Here is a 19,500-nt window from a genome sequence, read left to right on the forward strand (position 1 = left end):
GGACTGAGCGTGGATAAAGCTAGGAAAGAAGAGAGAAAAAAAACCAAACATGGGTCTGGAGCAATAGCACAGTGGTTAGGGTGTTTGCCTTGCATGCAGCCGACCCGGGTTTGATTCCCAGCATACCATATGGTCTCCTGAGCACCGCTAGGAGTGAATCCTGAGTGCAGAGCCAGGAGTGACCCCTGTGCATTGCTGGATGTGACCCAAAAAGCAAAAATAAATAAATAAATAAAAGTACTTATTTAAAAAAACAACAACAACATTAAGTAACCAGCTTTAAAAAAAAATTAACTCTGGGCTTATTGTGGTCTCTCAAACTGACACACGGGCTTGGAAGCAGCTTATTAACTTCACTTAATAACACATTTGGCTAATAGAGAATGCACACACAAAATTTTTTTTCATAGAGTAGCATCTCTTGGTTCCTTCCATGCTAATTATGCAGTGCTGTCCGTGTTAATTTTTCATGGGCCAGGGATCAATTGGCAGGAAATAGAACAATAGAAACCGAAGTGAAAAGTTGAGGTTTGGAATGAAGCCCATGGGTTGGGATGGGGCGTGGGGGCAGCTGCTGGGAAGTAAGGAAAGGAGTGAGTCAGAGCTTGTGACTGCCCAGAAAAAAAATGTAATCTTGAATAGTTAGAGCCAGCGCTAAGGCAGTTCTCCGGAAGTGGCTGGAAGCCCCTGGTGTGCAAACAGGAGGCATGGGGAGAAATAAATTCAAGATGAGCGCTGTCAAGAGTTCGAGCCTCTCTCCTGTTGGGTGTTGTGGTTTGCAAAAGAGACATTGAGTGGCAATCATGTTTGGTCTATAGTCTACTTTCGGCATGCTTCTCCCATCCTGGGAGGATCCTCCCAACACCCTTTATTTGGTGCTCCCTTCTCTATCTGAGCTCGTGGCTAGCCTCCAAGCCATGGAGCAAAATTCCTGATACTGATCTCGGCCACTCTTGGGTGTTAGTCTCCTATTTTGTTACTTTATGTTCCCCCAGATGAATGCAATCTTTCTATGACTATCCCTCTCTTTCTGACTCATTTCGCTTAACATGATACTTTCCATGTAGTACCACTTGTATGTAGATTTCATGACTTCATATTTTCTAACATGGGGGGATGAGGGGTGGGAGGGATACTGGGATCCGTGGTGGTGGGAAATGGGCACTGGTGAAGGGATGGGTATTTGATCATTGTTTAATTGAAACCCAAGCACAAACATTTGTAAGTCTACAACTGTACCTCATGGCGTCTCACTAATAAAAATTAAACAAAAAAAAAGGTGGGAATAAAAAAAAAGAGTTCCGAGCTTAAAATACCAAACTGTGTTTTAAAATGGAGAGGGAAAGTGCCTCCAAAGCAGTGTCGTTACCAAGGGGGGGTGAGAAGACAGAGTAAGTGATTATTCTATCACTGAGGAGTATTCTATCACTGAAATGTTAAGAATTGCTGATGCATGATGATAGAAAGCCTACCTCAGGGCTGGAGCAGTAGCACAGCGGGTAGGGCATTTGCCTTGCAAAAGTCCAACCCAGGTTTGATTCCCAGCATCCCATATACCCCTGAGCACCGGCAGGGGTAATTCCTGAGTGCAGAGCCAGGAATATCACCAGGTGTGACCCAGAAAGGAAAAATAAGCCTACCTCAAACAGAGCAAACAGACTCTTGATTTGAGGAAGACACCATCACTTTCTCCTTACCAGCTGGGTGGAAGTACATTCCAGTGGGAAAAGGAAAGGCTCTCATCTGTTCCTGGCCTGGGGATGCTGGAGGATAATGAGAAGTGGGACATCTTCTGCAGTTGGGTGGTTGGGCTTTCTGAACTGGTTGCTACAGAAGCTGCTGGTCAGAGTTCTGTTGTTGTCTGTGTGTGGTCTCGCCATTTTAATCTGTATACCCTGTCTCTCAGTTGTTGGTAAACATTCTACTTTCATCTGTTTATGGCTTCCTAACACAGGACTCTTGGTATGTTATCTGACTACAGTTGTGTTAAATTGTACTGAATAGTGATAAAGGTGGGGAAAATACTATTTGCCCCATAGTCATGTGAAGGACACCCTAGCCACGGAGAGATTCAACTTTGAAACAGCATTGACAAGGGCTTTGGTGATGTATAGACTGTGCCAGGATATTTCTGGCTTATTCATAGTTTCTTGTACTGTTGATTTGTAGCTGCCCATAATTCTCAAACTTGTCTGCACATTTGCACATTGCTCTCTCAATCATGCTCAAATCAGAATTCTTGGTCATGGGTCCCAAGTATTCATTTCTTTTAGAGTCTCGGGTGATTGAAATATGAGGAGAGTTTGAGAGTGTATCCTATAATTCTTGTTACTCAAAGTGTACTCCCCCCAAACAGCTAGTAACATCTCATTGCCTGGGAGCTTCTTAGAATTTCAGATTCCTGGGCTGCACCCTTTCTGTGCCAAATCAGAATCTGCATTTTAAGTAAAGTCCAGATGATAAGTATCCACATTCAAATTTTGGAAGCAATGCTATACAGTTGGCTCAATGTGACCTCTCTGTGAGAAGAAGCAATAGTATTATTTCCAATTTTGTGGCCCAAAGAAGAGATCTTTTCTCCAGTCTCACTTATGTGCACATTGGTAGAGGCAGACATGCAGGCCTTCCCTTGAAAAAACTGAGCAATTTTTCAGCAGGGTTAGACTTTTTAAAGAAAATACCTAGTGTACTCATGGACTATGCAGTTGCTTATCAAAATTCTCAGAAATTTAAGGGTTAAATTTTTTTTAAAGGAAAGATCTCTAAGAAACCCATTTTGTCCTTTCCTAAGAAAATCTTTTGGCACTGTGTGTGACCCAAAAAGTCAAAATAAATAAATAAATAGTGTATTAAAAAAATGGGACCAAATTGATAGTACAGCAGGTAGGGTACAAGTACAGCCTTGCATGCGGCCTACCTGGATTTGATCCCCAGCATCCCATATGGTCCCCCTGAGTACTGCCAGGGGTGACTCCTGAGTGCAGAACCAGGAGTAACCCCTGAGCATCGCTGGGTGTGACCCAAAAGCCAAAATAAAATAAAATAAAAATAGAAAATCATTTGTGTTAAAGAGTCAAATATACATTTAGGTTGCCCAAACTTTTGAAGGCCTGTCAAAATAAACCAGTGTCCATAAAAAGACCTCTTAGTTCTTCAAGTTTAAAAAGGATTTTTCTAGAAGAAACATTACATTAAGCTCAATAATACTGGTGAAATACTTGTATTTGCTTCTCCATGTGTAGAATGGCTAGCATCCAGATGGGCTTATTTAGATATGAAGATGTGAGGTGAAAATGCATTGACAAAGATTTTAAACTGAATCAGAGAAGGTATGATGATTTCTTTAGAGACTGTACAGTATACATCTAAAAAATGAGTTAAATTGTTAAGGTACAGAATAAGGAAGTGATGCCAAATGCTAACTCAAATCCACAGGAAGAAATGAAGTGAATCAAAATAGCAAATATAGTCTCATCTAACAAATGATTTATATACGTGTTCTTTTCTCAGCTTCTATATACAACTTAAGATCAGGGTTTGGGCTTAATTTTAAAGTTAAGGGACATGGCTCAGCTGAAAAGTACATCCTTTGTGTGTGTGTGATGCTCTGGATTCAATTCCTGTTGCCACCAAAAATAAATAAAAATCTTACAATTATATGAACGGTAATTGTAATATTGTTTTCTAACATGTAGATAGTACAGATAACACTAATAATTTAAAACAGTGACAGGTAATGGCCTATAAGAATAATTTTTATTGAAATTAAGTTAGTGTATCTAAAGTATATTATAATAAGTGAAGATGAATTTTGTAACTCCTGGAGGAACCACTAAAGAAAAAACTCAAAAAAAAGAGAAAACAGTAAAAACATCATTAAAAAATCAAAGTGATACACTAGAAAATATCCACTGCATTTGAATATAGAATAAGATAAAGGAGCAAAAAATCTGAAACATATGGAAATGCATCTAAAGTATAAACAAATGAAACAAAATGGAATATGCAAAATCTAACCATAGGGATAATGACCGTAAATTTAAGTGGTTCAGACAACATAATTGAAATTCAGTGATTGTCAGACTAGATGAAGAAAACAAGATCAAACTGAAGACTGTCCACTGGATTCAAAACTTTAGATTCAAAATGGTGAGGTATATTAATATTGAAGGGTGGATGTGGAGTAGGTGAGCGCATTTGATCTGTTTGTATTACGCACGAGGTACAGTGGCTTTGAGTTACAGTATATCTCTTTTGTTATGAAAGGTATTGCCTTTTAATATCAGAACAAAGCTCCTCTAATAACTATTCTGGGAGATTCAAATATCTTCTTCTCCTTATCAGTTCAAAGAGGAGAGAAAAAGGATAAGGCTAGAAACTATCAAATTATAAATTTCAAAAGTTAATAACATAAGTCACCATGTATGATGGCGCGGGGCTGTTTTAAAGAATGATTTTTGCTCACAAATGAAGGATCCAGGGGAATGTTAGAGACTGGCCGAAAGGAAATAACAAGGACTTAAGTGTTTGTAACCTCTGAGAGGAAGAATGCAGAATGAAGATTTTCACTTTAGAGACAATACAGATATTAACTGATGGGGCAATATAAATATAATACATTTCCACTAGACCAAAACCATTTGCATCTCTAGCTGACAAGAACAGTTTAAAGTTTTTAACAGGTCATTGTTCTACAATGTCTGGGGTTCAATCAAGTAAGATGATCAAAATTGCCTATGTGAAGACACCCTTAGATTGATTTGTAGATAATGTTCTAGTATGGTCTTGAAAAGGCACACACACAAATCTTTCTGTGTCCCAAGTTAAGGAAACTTTCTTAACTTAAAGAAGTAGATTCAGCTGTGAAATACTTTTCATATAAAAGTACAGATACTACACTTGATCTTAGCCAAAAGGCCAAGAGCGATAGCACAATGGGTAGGGCATTTGCCTTGCACACAGCTGACAGGGCCGACCCATGTTCGATTCTTTCACCCCTCTCGGAGAGCCCGGTAAGCTACTGAGAGTATCTCACCCACACAGCAAAGCCTGGCAAGTTACCCGTGACGTATTTGATATGCCAAACACAGTAACAAATCTCGCAATGGAGACATTACTGGTGCCTGCTCGAGCAAACTGATGAACAACGGGAGGACAGTGCTACAGTGCTACATAAAAATTATTAATACAGATCATGTGGCTAATATTTACTGCTGTATCCTTTCCATGCACTCCACTGAGTACTTTACATCCTTTATTTTCCTCCTTACTGCCATGTTGAGAGAGGTGAAAAATTATTATTTCATTTGTTTAATTTTAGTTCACATAACTAGTAAAAGGTGAACAGGAATTTGTGGTTTCTTATTCCTTTGTATCTCACAAGAACAGTTTCTAAAGGACAGTCTGTGTTCACAATAATGCTTCAAACATTATAGTATATCCAAATATATGCTTTTGGTGAATAGAAAATTTGACCAATACAAGCAAAGAAAAGGGAAGTAATAAATAATTTTGGAAGGGTTTTTTTTCTCCTTTATGTTTCTGTACAATCTCTCTGTCTCTGTCTCTATCTCTCTCATTATCCAGACTCTTCCTCTCCCTCAAGCAAGGTTACCGAAAGGTCACATATGATTGTATCACTCAAAGATACTATAGAAGTTAGGACAAAGACAAAGTATCAGCATAAATCTTCACTCTATCAGTGGAAATGTACTGGACCTTGTCACAGGGGTTAATTTTAAAATTCCATCCTCTATTTCCCTTAGACATTTAAAAGAACTTCTTGTAAAACATTTCTTCCCTAGATCAGTTGAGGAAGTGAATGAGTATGAACTTAAAAATTTATTTTTACAGATGGGAGATCAGATAGGCTAAGTAAAACCAAGGTCATGGAGCAAACTCTTGGAAGAATGCAGAAGAGAGAGCCAACTCTCTCACTTGAAACAAAACTTTTTAACTACTGGGGGATTCCTCCAAAGTTGTTTTCTTCCATTTTGATTTCATTTTTTTAAGGGCAAATGAAAAAGACAGCTGATTAGAAATGGCAGTGGTGGAGAAAACATACTTGAGAAAAATGAATGTCTTGAACACGTCTGGTGGTGACAGTTTTCTTGATTTAAACAGTGACCGATTTTTGTATTTCCACTTGAGTGACCACATTCAGCAAGACATAATTGCTAAGCACCTGGCATGTGTCATAACTTCTTAGCTAAAAGCAAAGTTGTGGAAATCCTGAGCCCTTCTCTGATCATGTACTAGAGCAGAGTTGAAATGAGTACCCAAACTGATTCTTGAATGTCCTTTGCAGAAAACTCTCTGCAGCCGTAGGTCTCTTTGTGCTTAAGCAGCTTGAGTCTGTGCAGGTGTTCTACATGACCTGAATTGTCATTGTTGTCAAATTCAATCTTATCTGGAGGAGCATCTTAGAAATGACCCAGTGCACAATCTGATCGTTCCTTTCTGTGGTGCATATCACAGGAACACCTGGGTTTTGTCTGAATAGATAGCTCAGACTTAGGCCAAAGGCATGGTGATGGAGAGATGGCGTTGCCTCCCCCCTCCCCCAGCTCCTTATCTCGAGGATCAGAGGCCTGGTCTGCGTTTGGAAAAAGCATGACCTGCCAGCATGAGCATAAAGAATAAGATCAAGGGTGAAGATGGTAGTGAGGCAAATGAGACAAGATCCTCAAGCAGTCAGAAAAGATAGATTTGTGACCAGGGGATTTCTTTTTGTTTTCTGCTTGGGGGCCACACCCGGTGTTACTCACTCCTGGCTTTGCATTCGGGGATCAGTCCTGGGAGTCTCAGGAGGGCCATATTGGGTGCTGGAATCAAACCCTGATTGGTCATATGCGATGTAAGTGTCCTGCCCACTATACTATTGCTGTCACCCCTGAGACCAGGTGATTTCTGTTCTATTCCTTTTGTCGGGTCTAAGTGGCACAAATGCCAGCCAACTTCAACCGTGAGTGTGGAAAGGCCGGACTACAGCTGAATCTTACGAAGACAATGTTTATGAGAAACAGCCTCATTCCTGACACTCCATTCGCTCTCAATGAACGACCATCTCCGAATGCAACAGCTATGTGTACCTAGGTCAAGAAGTCAACATGACAAATGACCTGGCACCCGAGCTGCGCAGGAGGGAGAGAGCGGCTTGGAATGCCTTCAAGAGTGTTGAAGAAATAGCTAAGAGGACGAATAATCTTCAACTCCGGGCACATCTCTTTGATTCCACTGTTCTTCCTGCATTAACATACGCCTCAGAGACCGGGGCCCTACACAAACAGGATGAGAACGCTATCCAGGTCTTTCAAAGAGGAATTGAAAGAGCTATGCTTGGAACATCATCTTTCACTCAAATGAGAGGAAGAATCTGGAGTTCCGACCTCCATTGATGATCAAGAATCAGGGATGCTGTCTTGTTTGCCAAGGCATCGAAAATCAGATGGGCTGGACACATAATGTGATTTAGAGACGACCGCTGGACTAGAGCCATTACCAACTGGATTCCACAGGATGTCAAAAGACCACGTGGCCGCCCACCTACCAGATGGTCAGACTTCTTCATCAAGATCATGAATGATCGGTTTGAGGCTCTTTGTGTTCCTAGAGCGAACAGACGCCATTGGGCTACACTAGCACGCGACAGGGACAAATGGAGATGTTAATGGTGCCCGCTTGAGCAAATCGACGATTAACGGGAAGTCAAGTGATCAAGTGATCCTTTTGTTGGTATGGTGAGCCCCACTTCATTGTGGGATGGGACACACTGCACATAGGCAAGAATAGCAGAAGAGGGGAATGACTGGGGAGAGTCTTGAAGGATGGCTTTTATGGAAGTGTTTGTCTTACCAAGTCATCTTTTTTCTTTTTTCTTTTTTTTTATTTTTAGGTCACACCTGGCAATGCACAGGAGTTACTCCTGGCTTTGCACTCAGAAATTAGTCCTGGGGGTGCTTGGAGGACCATATGGGATGCTGAGAGTCGAACCCGGCTCAGCCGCGTGCAAGGCAAATGTCCTACTTGCTGTGCTATCACTCCAGCCCACCAAGTCATTTTTGGAAAAGGAAAAAAGTGAGATAGAGATCCTATTAGGGGGGCCTTCAGTTGTGCTCAAATACCCTGACTTCTCATCTAACTCTCTACTTAGTCTTTTTTTTTTTTCAGATGCACTTGAAGTTCCCCAATGCAGCAGTCTCCCCATAGCTACATGTTTATGTGCTTAGACCTTCAGGGTGACAGGAGGCACTGCCTGCCAACTGATACGGCTTTCGGGATTCCCAGAGGTTGCTGCTTGCCTGAAATACTCTGTTCTACTAAGTCATGCCTGTAATTCCGCCTTAGTGCTTTTTTAATTAAGATTTTAATCCTCTTTTGAAGCAAGAAGTCTTAGGAGAGTATAATGTTGTGATCTGCCATGAGTCATTTATCCCCGAGTTATTAAAGGGTTATCCAAGAGATGGTTTTCAGGGTTGGAAGAGGCACCAGGCACCTGAACTGATAAGGACATGAAGAATTCCTCAACTCGATAAGAGGAGCCTGGCAAGTGGGCTAAAATTTAAGGGAGCGCTTGCTCTCCGCATCAGGCCTGTCCAGGGCCTCTGAGAGTGGATGCTTCCTTAAATCTGGCACTGTGATGCCTGCCTCACCCTGCTCCTGACTCTCACTGGGAGCTCCAGCTGAAACCGTTCTGTGTCCAGTTGAGGCGTGGTCCATGCACACACAATCATGGTAACCACTTTAGGTTCAATGATAGGCTCTTGTCAGGTTTTCAGCAATTTCAAATGGCCTGATTTAATAATATTTACTCATTTGCTTACTGGCAGGCACTTTGCTCCCATAATTAGTCCTTCCTGCACTCTGCCAACGCATCTCCACTTTACAGTGAAGGAAAGTGATGCTCATCAAAGCTACAAAACTAGCCCAAGGTCATACAACTAGTAAGCACAGTGCCAGAATTTCAAAGTAGGCTGACCTAAGTCATACACGTAGGCTTATTCCTTGCTCTTAGCTTGCTGACTATCACTGCCAGCTTACAGTGTCATGTAAATCAAGGCCACCTAAGCAGAGGTTTACTCTTTGTTATTATGCGTGATGATCTGCAGTGACCCACTTTTTACAAATACCTTGGTGTGCTCTCTTAAGTGAAACATATTTAAGCATTAGCAAAAGACAGCATGGGCCAGGGAGCTAATAATAGCCCCCATGAATGACTAACCAGAGTTGAGAGAGGTTTTATAGGCAGGGCAGTGTGGATTTCTGTCTATAGAGAACTGCAATATCTTTTACTAGAAATGTTTGCTTCAAGGTCAGTGAGGATATCTAGTCATTCTCCATTTTCTGTGAGAAGGAAGGGTGCTTTGTATCCCACAGTTTCTGTAGGTAAAAAAGGGACTTTATCGATAAGCATAATCATTTTGAAATTCTGTGTTGAGCCCTCAAAATAGGTCTTGTTTTTGGAATCCAGCTTTAAGCATTTTGAGGGGAAGCTAAATAAATATTGGGCCGTACGTGGCACATATGCAAAATTGTTTTCATTGGAGTCCCTGCAAATTTTAGCTTATGGGAAAAGAAAATGTCATTTTCCTCCAGTGAAATTGGCTTTTGCCTTTTAGAACTAGGCATATTAACATACAGGTCAAGTTGCCAGACAGTGCAACTTTGCACGGTACCACCTGTTACATAATCAAAAGCCTGGTTGGCAAACGTTTTCTGTAGAGGGTCAGATAAACATTTTAGGTCTAGACCATTACTTAATTCCACTGGTGTAGCATGAAAGCAGCTATAGAAAATATGTGAATGAATGTGTCAGTGTTCTCATAAACTTTCATTTATACAAATGGTTTGGGAAGGAGACGGGACCAAATTTAACAATAAGACCTTATTTTGCCAACCCTTGATCCAGAGGTCACATTCAAGTATAATTGATACCTTTTTTTCTGTTCCTCTATTTTTAAAATTTTTGTTTGTCTTCTGGTTTTATTGTTTCTGCTTTTTTAATCATTAACTTAGTACTTATAAGATAAGGATTAGAGGAAAGGGCAGCTCAGATAGAGAAGGGAGCACCAAATAAAGGGTGTTTGGAGGATCCTCCCAGGAGGGGAGATGCATGTTGAAAGTAGACTATGGACTGAACATGTTTGCCACTCAATGCCTCTTTTGCAGACCACAACACCCAAAAGGAGAGAGAAAACACAAGGGATCGCCCTGCCACAGAGGCAGGGTGGGATGGGAGGGATATGGGTGGGAGGGATATTATCCATGGTGGTGGAAAATGGGCACTGGTGGAGGGATGGGTATTTGATCATTGTATAATCGAAACCCAAGCACAAAAAATTGTAAATCTACAACTGTACCTCATGGTGTTTCACTAATAAAAATTTTAAAAAATCCTTGATGATGCAAAGCTTCTTTGAGGGACGGAGATCCTTTGCCCAAGAGCATACACTTAGGAGGGCAGCTTCTTTTACTCTGCAGGAATAGATCATAGCAAGAGTCATTCTGTTTGGAACAAGTTCCAGGCTTCAGTTTGGTATTCAAAATAGGTCTTTTCAGCTCAGATAGAGAAGGGAACACCAAGTAAAGGGTGTTTGGAGGACCCGCTCGGGTTGGGTGATGCGTGCCGAAAGTAGACTATAGACTGAACACAGTGGCCACTCAATACCTCTATTGCAAACCACAATACCCCAAAGGAGAGAGAGAACAAAAGGGAATGCCCTGCCACATAAGTGGGGGGGATGAGGTGGGGGTGGTGGGAGGGATACTGGAATCATTGGTGGTGGAGAATGGGCACTGGTGAATGGATGGGTACTCAGTCATTGTATGACTGAAATGCAAACTTTAGTTTGTAAGTATGTAACTGTACCTCACGGTGATTCACTATTAATAATAATAATACAATAAAATTAAATAAATAAAACAAAATAGGTCTTGTTTTGGGGATCCATCTTTAAACATTTAGAGGGGAAGCTAAATTAATATTGGGCCATACATTTCATATATGCAATGCTGTTTTTATACATGAGAACCTCTGGTTTATGTCATATATATGCACATAAGTACCCTGCATGAGAAGTTGGTGCTGGGAACATTCATTATAAATCCATAAACCTACACCTACATATTGTCCTCATCCAAAGTCTTTAGGAAATAGACTCACCAATTGTGACTGCCTGCTCCAAATAAATGCTCCCAGTAACTGACTCCCCACCTCCTGTGTAACAGAAATTCACCTTCTCTTCACCTTGTACCCACTCTTCTAGAATACTTCTCTGTTCCTTTTCTAGTACAGAGTGAACACATGACCCAAACCAGACCTATTGGAATACCTCCTGTAAATTTTCAATCAGAATAGACTAAACTGGCATTAATGAATAGCAACAGGGAAAGTTGATGGTTTTTGATCTGGCCCCAATCACTCCTACATCCTCTCTCTGCTTTGAGCATGTGAGCTAATAGATGCCTTTTCTTTTTGGCTTATGTTATTTAAATCAGCTTCCTCTCTCATGCAATGACAATGCCCTGACAACATTGAGCAAGAGGAACCTGGCAAATATGATTGCCTGACACCTGCGAAGGATTATGCTCTGAATTTAGATGGTAAAATTCATTGTGGAACAGCCCTAATCTATCTACTTTTCTTTTGATTGATAGACCGTCATGAATATTTATCACGGGGCCTGGTGCTAAAAGAAAGCTTTTAGATACTATTTAAATTGATCTTAATTCAATTACGACAAAGGTTTTCCTTCTATTCTCATCTCCACATTGACTTAGAAAAAAAACGATTTGCATATTGTTTACATCTTTTCTGTTTAAAGAGCTAGAACAAATATCCTGGAGTTGGTACTGCGAGGTATGTTCAAGGAAAACCCAGGTAGTAGATGCTCTAGGCTTTGAGGACCGTATCATCCTGTCATAGCTACTCAACTCCTGCAGCCTTGGACAATGAGGAATAAATGTTGAGGGTATGTTTTGAAGAACATTTTTTTACACAAACAGGTGTGTAGACTGACTTGCCAACTCTAATCTGAACCAACCCAGCAGTGTTTTAATGCCAAGTGAGGAAAGACGTCTCTAGAATTGAGCTCCCTTCATCTCATGAGGCAAACACTGAAGAGGATTACAACACTGGCCCCTCGAGACACCAGGAAAGGAAAAGAGGAGCCATTGTTGTTTGGAATCAGATCTCTGTCTGCTGACCTTCTCACCTCCGTGGGAGCACATCTGTGTGCCCGGAAGGGACTGCAGGGCAGTAAGCCAAAGAGCACTGTCTGAATTAGAACTCCAACGTGGCTTGTACTGCTGAAGGCGAGGCCACTGAACTCTGTATTGATACTTATCTATGATATCAACCCACACATTACTCGCATATTTGTTCTGTGAAAGGAAGAAGAAGAGGATCACTGAGGCCTGGTGGGAATGAATAAGCAGATCCCAGCAGTGATTCTGAGCACCCTGAGTGGGCACCATTTTCCCTGGTTCAAGGGCTGCAAAGGTGAGAGACAACAGGGAACAGCCCTGCTCTGCTCAAATCTCGAAGTCTCTGAAATGGCTTGGAAGTATACTCGGAACTACTTTTGTGCTCAAAGCTAGAGACAGCTGGCTTCCCAGAAAACCCTGGGCTAGGAGCAGGTCCTCAAAGCAGTTCTCTGAAAGGGAAGAGATGACTCCCACTGGACTTGACTTGTTGGTAAGCCTTCCTTTCCCCTGACAGGGGTGACTCATGAGATATACTGGAGCCAAGACACCCTAGGGCTAGCTCCAAAAGAGAGGCTTGCGATAATTACTCCCCAGAGGCAGCAGAAACTTGCCTGAGAATTTAGTCTAGGGAACCAAAGGGCACGCTCTAGGAGTAGAAGCTGGAGGAAGGCCAAACCCTGAGGCTTCTGGGAAGGACACCTTAGGAACCAGTCTAGAATGGTAGCCAGACGTGGCAAAGCTATAATAAAACTTGAATCTTAAAAATTGTAGGCTGTGGAAAACCTAGTTAGAGCAATACACAAGAAGACCAGAATTGGGTGCAGGGGGCTGAAATTTCTTCTTCCAGTGAGGCCCAGTCATACAGTAGCTGATCTCCCAAGATGGAGGCAGCAGACTGGTTCTAAAAACTTCAATATGCTGGGTTGGAGCAATAGGACAGCAGGCAGCTGACCCAGGTTCGATCCCCGGCACGGCACGTGGTTCCCTGAGACTGCCAGGAGTGATCCCTGAGCACAGAGCCAGGAGCAAGTCCCAAGCACTTCTGGGTGTGGACCAAATCACCCCGCCAAACAAATCAGTATGCTTCAGAATCATGTGCAGAGGTTAAAAACTCCTTTAGTATTTCTGATTCAGGAAAAGATCAAGACAGATTGGGGTTTTATGCTTTAAAAGCCACCCCGGATGATCCTTAGTAATTGGTCCTTGAGTCCTACTTGTTTTTTGCTTTTTGGGTCACACCCAGCTATACTCAGGGGTCACTCCTGGCTCTGCACTCAGGAATTACTCCTGGCATTGCTTGGAGGACCCTATGGGATGATGGGGATCGAACCTGGGTCAACTGCGTGCAAAGCAAACACCCTACCCACTGTACTATCGCTCTGGCCCCATGAGCCCTACTTTTAAAGAGCCTAGACATTCAACCGTTTCTCAAAGATCCCAACTGTAACTGCCGCGATGGTGGGTAGATCACTGACAAGGACCTTTTGACTTTTTTTTTACATATTTAACTTTAAAAACATTTCTGTGATATTTCTAGGTGTTACCCTTCTCCGGGTACTTCCAGGTGGCCCTGGTGGCCCACAGCATGGCAGAGCCTCTGAGAAACAGCACATTCTCAGTCCCTTGCATAGATCTGCCCCACCAGTTGGCTGAGAATTGCCTCAGACCCCCTGAACACTACTTGAGTGATCCAAACAGACAGAAACAGTTTAAAAATATTAAAAAAATTTTAATCACCGTGAGTTACAGTTATAAAGTTATTCATCATTAAGTATCAGCCCTGCAATATTCCAGCACCAATCCCATCACCAGTGTTCACTTTCCTGCTCCAGTGTCCCCAGTTCCCCTGCCTGCCTCCAGAGCAAGACACTTTTCCCCTCCACCATTATCCTACTGTTCCATTCCCTAGTTTATCTCCCATTACTTTCAATCCAGTGGCAAACTTCCACTGATGGACAGTTCTCCTGCTCTTTGTTTGCATTGCCTTTTTTTTTTTTGCTTTTTGGGTCACACCCGGCAATGCACAGGGGTTACTCCTGGCTCTGCGCTCAGGAATTACCCCTAGCGGTACTCAGGGGACCATATGGGATGCTGGGAATCGAACCTGGGTCAGCCGCGTGCAAGGCAAACGCCCTACCCGTTGTGCTATTGCTCCAGCCCCTACATTGCCTTTTGAGCTTCATTATTCCTTTATGGCGTTTCTATTTGTCCCATATCAAAATAGATCATTCTCCGTCCTTCCTCTGACTATCTTCACTAAATATGATATGTTCCAGATCCATCCGTGTAGCAATCAAGTGCATAACTTTATCTTACAGAGTAGTATTCCTTTCTGTGTATGTACTGTATTCTTTATCCAGTCAACTTGGGCAATTGGGTTATTTCCAGATTTTTGGCTATTGTGAATAGTGCTGCAATGAGCACAGGAGTGCAGATGTCTTTTCTGGGTTGTGCTTCTGGATCCTTAGGGTTTATTTCAAAGAGCGGGGTTGCTTGGTCATATGGAAGCTCAATTGCTACTTTTTTTTTAGTAATGACCGTAGTGACTTCCAAAAACCCTGGGTAACTCAGTATTCCTACCAACAGTGAAGGAGGATCCCTTTTCCCATATCCTCACCAATGAAATCAGCCCAGAGACTACAAAAACTTTTTGACCATCACTTATTTGATAAAGGGTTAGTATCCAAAATATATAAAGCACTGGTAGAACTCTACAAGAAAAAAATCTGATACATCAAAAATTGAAGAGAAGAGATGAACAGAAACTTAAAAAAAATACTTATGGCCAAAAGGCAGATGAATATTACTAATCATCAGGGAAGAGCAAATCAAGACAACAATGAGATGCCACCTCACACTAGAAAGACTGGCACTGATAAAAAAGAAAAGAATAAAACCACTTTTGTGGCTGACAGAGGCAGCACAGTAGCTAAGATTTGCACAGGACGAACCTGAGTTCAGTTCTTGGCACTGCATATTGTCTCCTAAGACCTACCAAGTATTCAGTGTGGTCCCAACCCACAAAGTAACACTTTACAGGCAAAGGAACTGAGGTCTCCAGTCTATGATGTAAATCACCAAGCTGGTGATAGACAGCCAGTGTGTATTCCCTATGCTAATATATACATATATGTATATATATATATATATATATAAAGGCTCGAGCAATAGCACAATGGGTAGGGTGTTTCCCTTGCACGCAGATGACCAGGGTTCGATTTCTCCACCCCTCTTGGAGAGCCCAGCAAGCTACTGAGAGTATCTCGCCCACATGGCAAAACCTGGCAAGCTACCCGTGGCATATTTGATATGCCAAAAAACAATAACAAAATAACAACAAGTCTCACAATTTGTCGTGAGACGTTACTGGTACCTACTCGAGCAAATCGATGAACAATGGGGGACAGTGCTACAGTGCTATATATTATACATATATATGGACCAGAGACATAATATAAGAAATAAGGTACTTTCCTTGCTCACAGTCAACCCCAGTTTCATCCACAGCATACTATGGTACTCTGAGTACCAGGACTTATCCCTGAGCCCAGAGCTAGTAGTAAGTCCTGAACACCACTAGGTATGGCCTCCAAACCAAACATACATGTAAATCAACACCCTTTATCAATTTGTCGTTAGCTTATGCCTCTCTTTCCCAAAATAATTTTAAATAGGTAGTTTTATTATTGTTTTGGGGTCACATCTGACCCCAGTAATCAGGGATTACTCCTGATCTGACTGTGCTCAGGAATTACCTCTGGCAATGCTCAGGGGACTATATGGGATACTAGGGATTGAACCTGGGTCGGCCATGTTCCAGGCAAGTGTGCTGCCCACTGTACTGTCTCTCTAGCCCCTTAAACAGTTCTACAATGGTGAGTAGCTATAGCAGATTTTATTCGACAAAAAATAACTGCTGATGTATGTCTCACCTCCTCTAGAATCCTGCTGTTCTCCTACTGAAAGATGGAAACTGTGACTAGGGAGAGGACTCAGGGGCCTGGAGTATATTCTTTGCATGCTAGAGCCCCAATTTTGATCCCTGGAAGTACATGCTTCCCTGAGAACCGCCAGGTGTGGCACAAAACAAACCCCCCGCCAAGAGATGGAATCTCTGAGGCTCTGAAGATGGCTCAATGCCCCAAGGTTCTTGCCTATTACACACTATGTCATGAGTTCAAGCCCCTGTACCGCCTCATGTTCTAAGGTGATCGTGACAGTCCTGTTCTTTGTGATTCCCCAACAGAAAGGATGCCAAAGATGTGTCAGTGGCTTCAGAAGCTACCAGAATAAGTGTGAGGTCCTTAGCTTAATTCCGGTGCAGCATATACACCCAAGCTGGTGACGTTGCACCATGGTCTGGGGTCCTGGGGTCTCTGGCTAGAGAAAATATTCATGAACAAACAAATGAATGATTCTATCTCCCTTCCTGCTGCCTGACTTCCAAGGCCAAGTCCCAGCTTCTTCCCTGCTTATTTTATCAAGATGCTGACTCCTGGCACCCAGCCACTACGATGGCCACATAGAGAGCCAATAGGGAGGTGTTCCCACAGTAGCCGCAGCTGTTTGTGTCTTCTGTCTGACTGCCAGTGTGAACTTCCATGTATATGAGTGAGCAAACCTAATGATTTCAGCCTCTAGCCTTTGAGCTATGGTTTGCTGATGCCAAGTGGAACAGAATCCAGCTGTCCTGTTAGCCCTTCTTAAAGTGCATACTTATGAGGGAAAATAAATACACATGATGTTTTTAACCACCAAGTCTTGGAATGGTTTGGTTCATAGCACTAGGTAGCTAAAACACTTATAAATGCATGCCATTCACAGTTGTGAGAATTAGGTGAAAGGAAAATGAAATTAGAAAAGCAATAAGCTAAAAAAGTGTTTGAGGAGCAAACGCTTTGTTAGATTCTGAACTGCATGCTATTGTCTTGGCTTGAGCTTTCTGGCAAGGAGAAATATAATTTCAGGTAATGCTTCTCAAACTTAAATGTGTACGCAAGCACCCAGGGGTATTGTTAAGTTGCAATTTCTGATTTATGGGGTCTGGGATGAAGCAGTCTCTTTCTTTCTCTCTCTTTCTCTCTCTCTCTTTCTCTCTCTCTTTCTCTCTCTCTTTCTCTATCTCTCTCTCTCTCTGTGTATCTGACTCTCCCCACCCTCCCCTCCGAATCTTCCTCCTCCTTCTTTCTTCTCTCTCTCTTTTACCCTCTCCATCTTTTCCCCCTCTCTCCCTGCTTTCTCTCTCCCCTCACACTCCTCCTCTGCTCCTTCTCCTCTCTCCCTCTGCTCTTTCTCTCCTCTTTCTGTCTTTTCCTTCTCCCCATCTTGAAGGGAGCACATGCACTACTGAGCTATACCCTCAGCTAAGATTCTTTAAAAAAAATTAAACAGACTCTCAAGTGGTGTCACATTTGGTGTTCTCGGAACCACATTAAATATATGTCTGTGTGTGTGTGTGTATAAATATATATTATACTCCTATATAAAGAATCTTTCACAACATTCTTTCAACATGGAAAACTATTTTATAAAGCTCTTTCTTATCATGGTCCTTCAAAGTAAAAATAAAGACAAAAGGAAATTCACTAAATGTTTTCTACAGGGCTAAGCAACCAAGGCCAAGTATAAATCTTACTAATGTATAGGATTGCTTCAAGAGTATTAGAATATCTAAAGATGAACTTCATTTTTTTGGTTTTTTTTATGAACTTCATTTTAAAGGTGATTTTCCAACAATACTATTTCTTGCAAATATCCCTTTGATATGGCTTACATAACAGATTGTTCATGCTTGATATCCCTGATGTGAACACAGCACCAGGCATTTTCTGTTGCCAATTAAGGGATGATCCATATGTTTCCACCATCAAAAAGAAGGTAGAATTGAGGTCATTTTAGAAAATTTAAAATGTCAGTTCCAGACAGGTGATTGGATGACTATTCACACAGTCATCACATAAAAAAGACAAACCCAGCAGCATGTCCATAGAAAGGATCAATATTTTCCTCAGCAACTAGACTAGGGTTGTTCTAACCTCCAATCAGTGGATGGACATAACCTCAAAGACGAGCCACTTAGCATTCAGAGAAGACCATGAAGTAAGTGCAATCAGTCCTGTTAAGGGACATTTTATACTGAATTTGACCTTCAAAGTGATTAAAATATAAGGTTTGCATAAGGTTTTCTGTGTAACTTGGTCCTTAACCTGTTTCTCTTTATAGGAGCCTATGGCTGAGAAGTGACCCAGTGAAGATGCAAATTACTAAATACTTTTCTTTACACATTTCTACAAGTGTGAGGGTTTTAATAACTGTCAATTTAAAACAAACATTTATTTTTTGCCACACAACTGGTGTTCAAGAAATCTGGGGCTATTCTCAGTGACTATAGGACAACCTGGCCAGTGGTGCAATGTGGGATCCAAGCGTGTGGTGATGCTTGGGCCATGCCATGTGTGGGATTAGATTACCAGGCCCCCTAATGGTGCAGGGGGTTAGGTAGGGTTCCAGAGCTGCACCTAGAATGCTGATGCTCAGGAAAGATAGTGTGGTGCTAGGGATGGAACTTAGCTACATGCAAAGCAAGTGCTTTAACCCCTGCACCATTTCTCTGACTCATAACAACTGTCGTTTATAAACCTGTGTGTTTCTCATGAGGATGTACTGAATTGAAAGTCCCAGGCTTCTAATCCAAAGTAGGAAGTAGGTCAGGAATGAAAAAGGAATGGGACTGAGTTCTTAAATTGGAGAGTAAAGAGACTTTCACTTTCTAAAAAATCATGAACTATATGGTGTGAACCCAGTGAAATGTAGCATACCCAGAACATAGACTAGATATAGTCTATGTTTCAACTCTTCCTGATGAAATTGTTGAGATAGTAGTTCTAAATATTTGCCTCATGTATAGAAACTTTAAAAACTCATGAGGATAAGGGGAAGCCGATTGGCATAAAACGTGGTTGAAAACCTTGAAAATAATTTTAGAAAAACTTGAGAAATCTTTAGCACAATGAAATCATGTTGTTTATTATCCCCCAAAATGAGAAAAGTACACTGGTGGTTCAGGGAGAAATACAATTCTTTAAGAAAATACAAATTTCCTCTAAAAGTATTGGAATTTCTCAGGGAAAGGAAAACTGGCCAATGTCAAATATTTGTTTTTGGAATCATTCAAGGCTGGATGGACATCTCATAGAATTCTTGCATGGAGTAGGACTATGAGCTACATGACTTACAAGAAACTCCTGGAGCCTAGTTCTGGGATGTGTTAGTATTTTCAATCTGCCATTTGTCACC

General features: G+C 41.7%; 1 pseudogene; it reads right to left on the bottom strand.

The window, feature by feature from the left end:
• Positions 1-4,725: 4,725 nt before the first annotated feature.
• LOC130039470 (uncharacterized) lies at positions 4,726-4,930 on the bottom strand (annotated as a pseudogene).
• Between the last annotated feature and the right edge of the window lie 14,570 nt (positions 4,931-19,500).

Source organism: Sorex fumeus, unplaced genomic scaffold (assembly GCF_029834395.1).
Source record: "Sorex fumeus unplaced genomic scaffold, SorFum_2.1 ptg000086l, whole genome shotgun sequence".
Taxonomy (NCBI): domain Eukaryota; kingdom Metazoa; phylum Chordata; class Mammalia; order Eulipotyphla; family Soricidae; genus Sorex; species Sorex fumeus.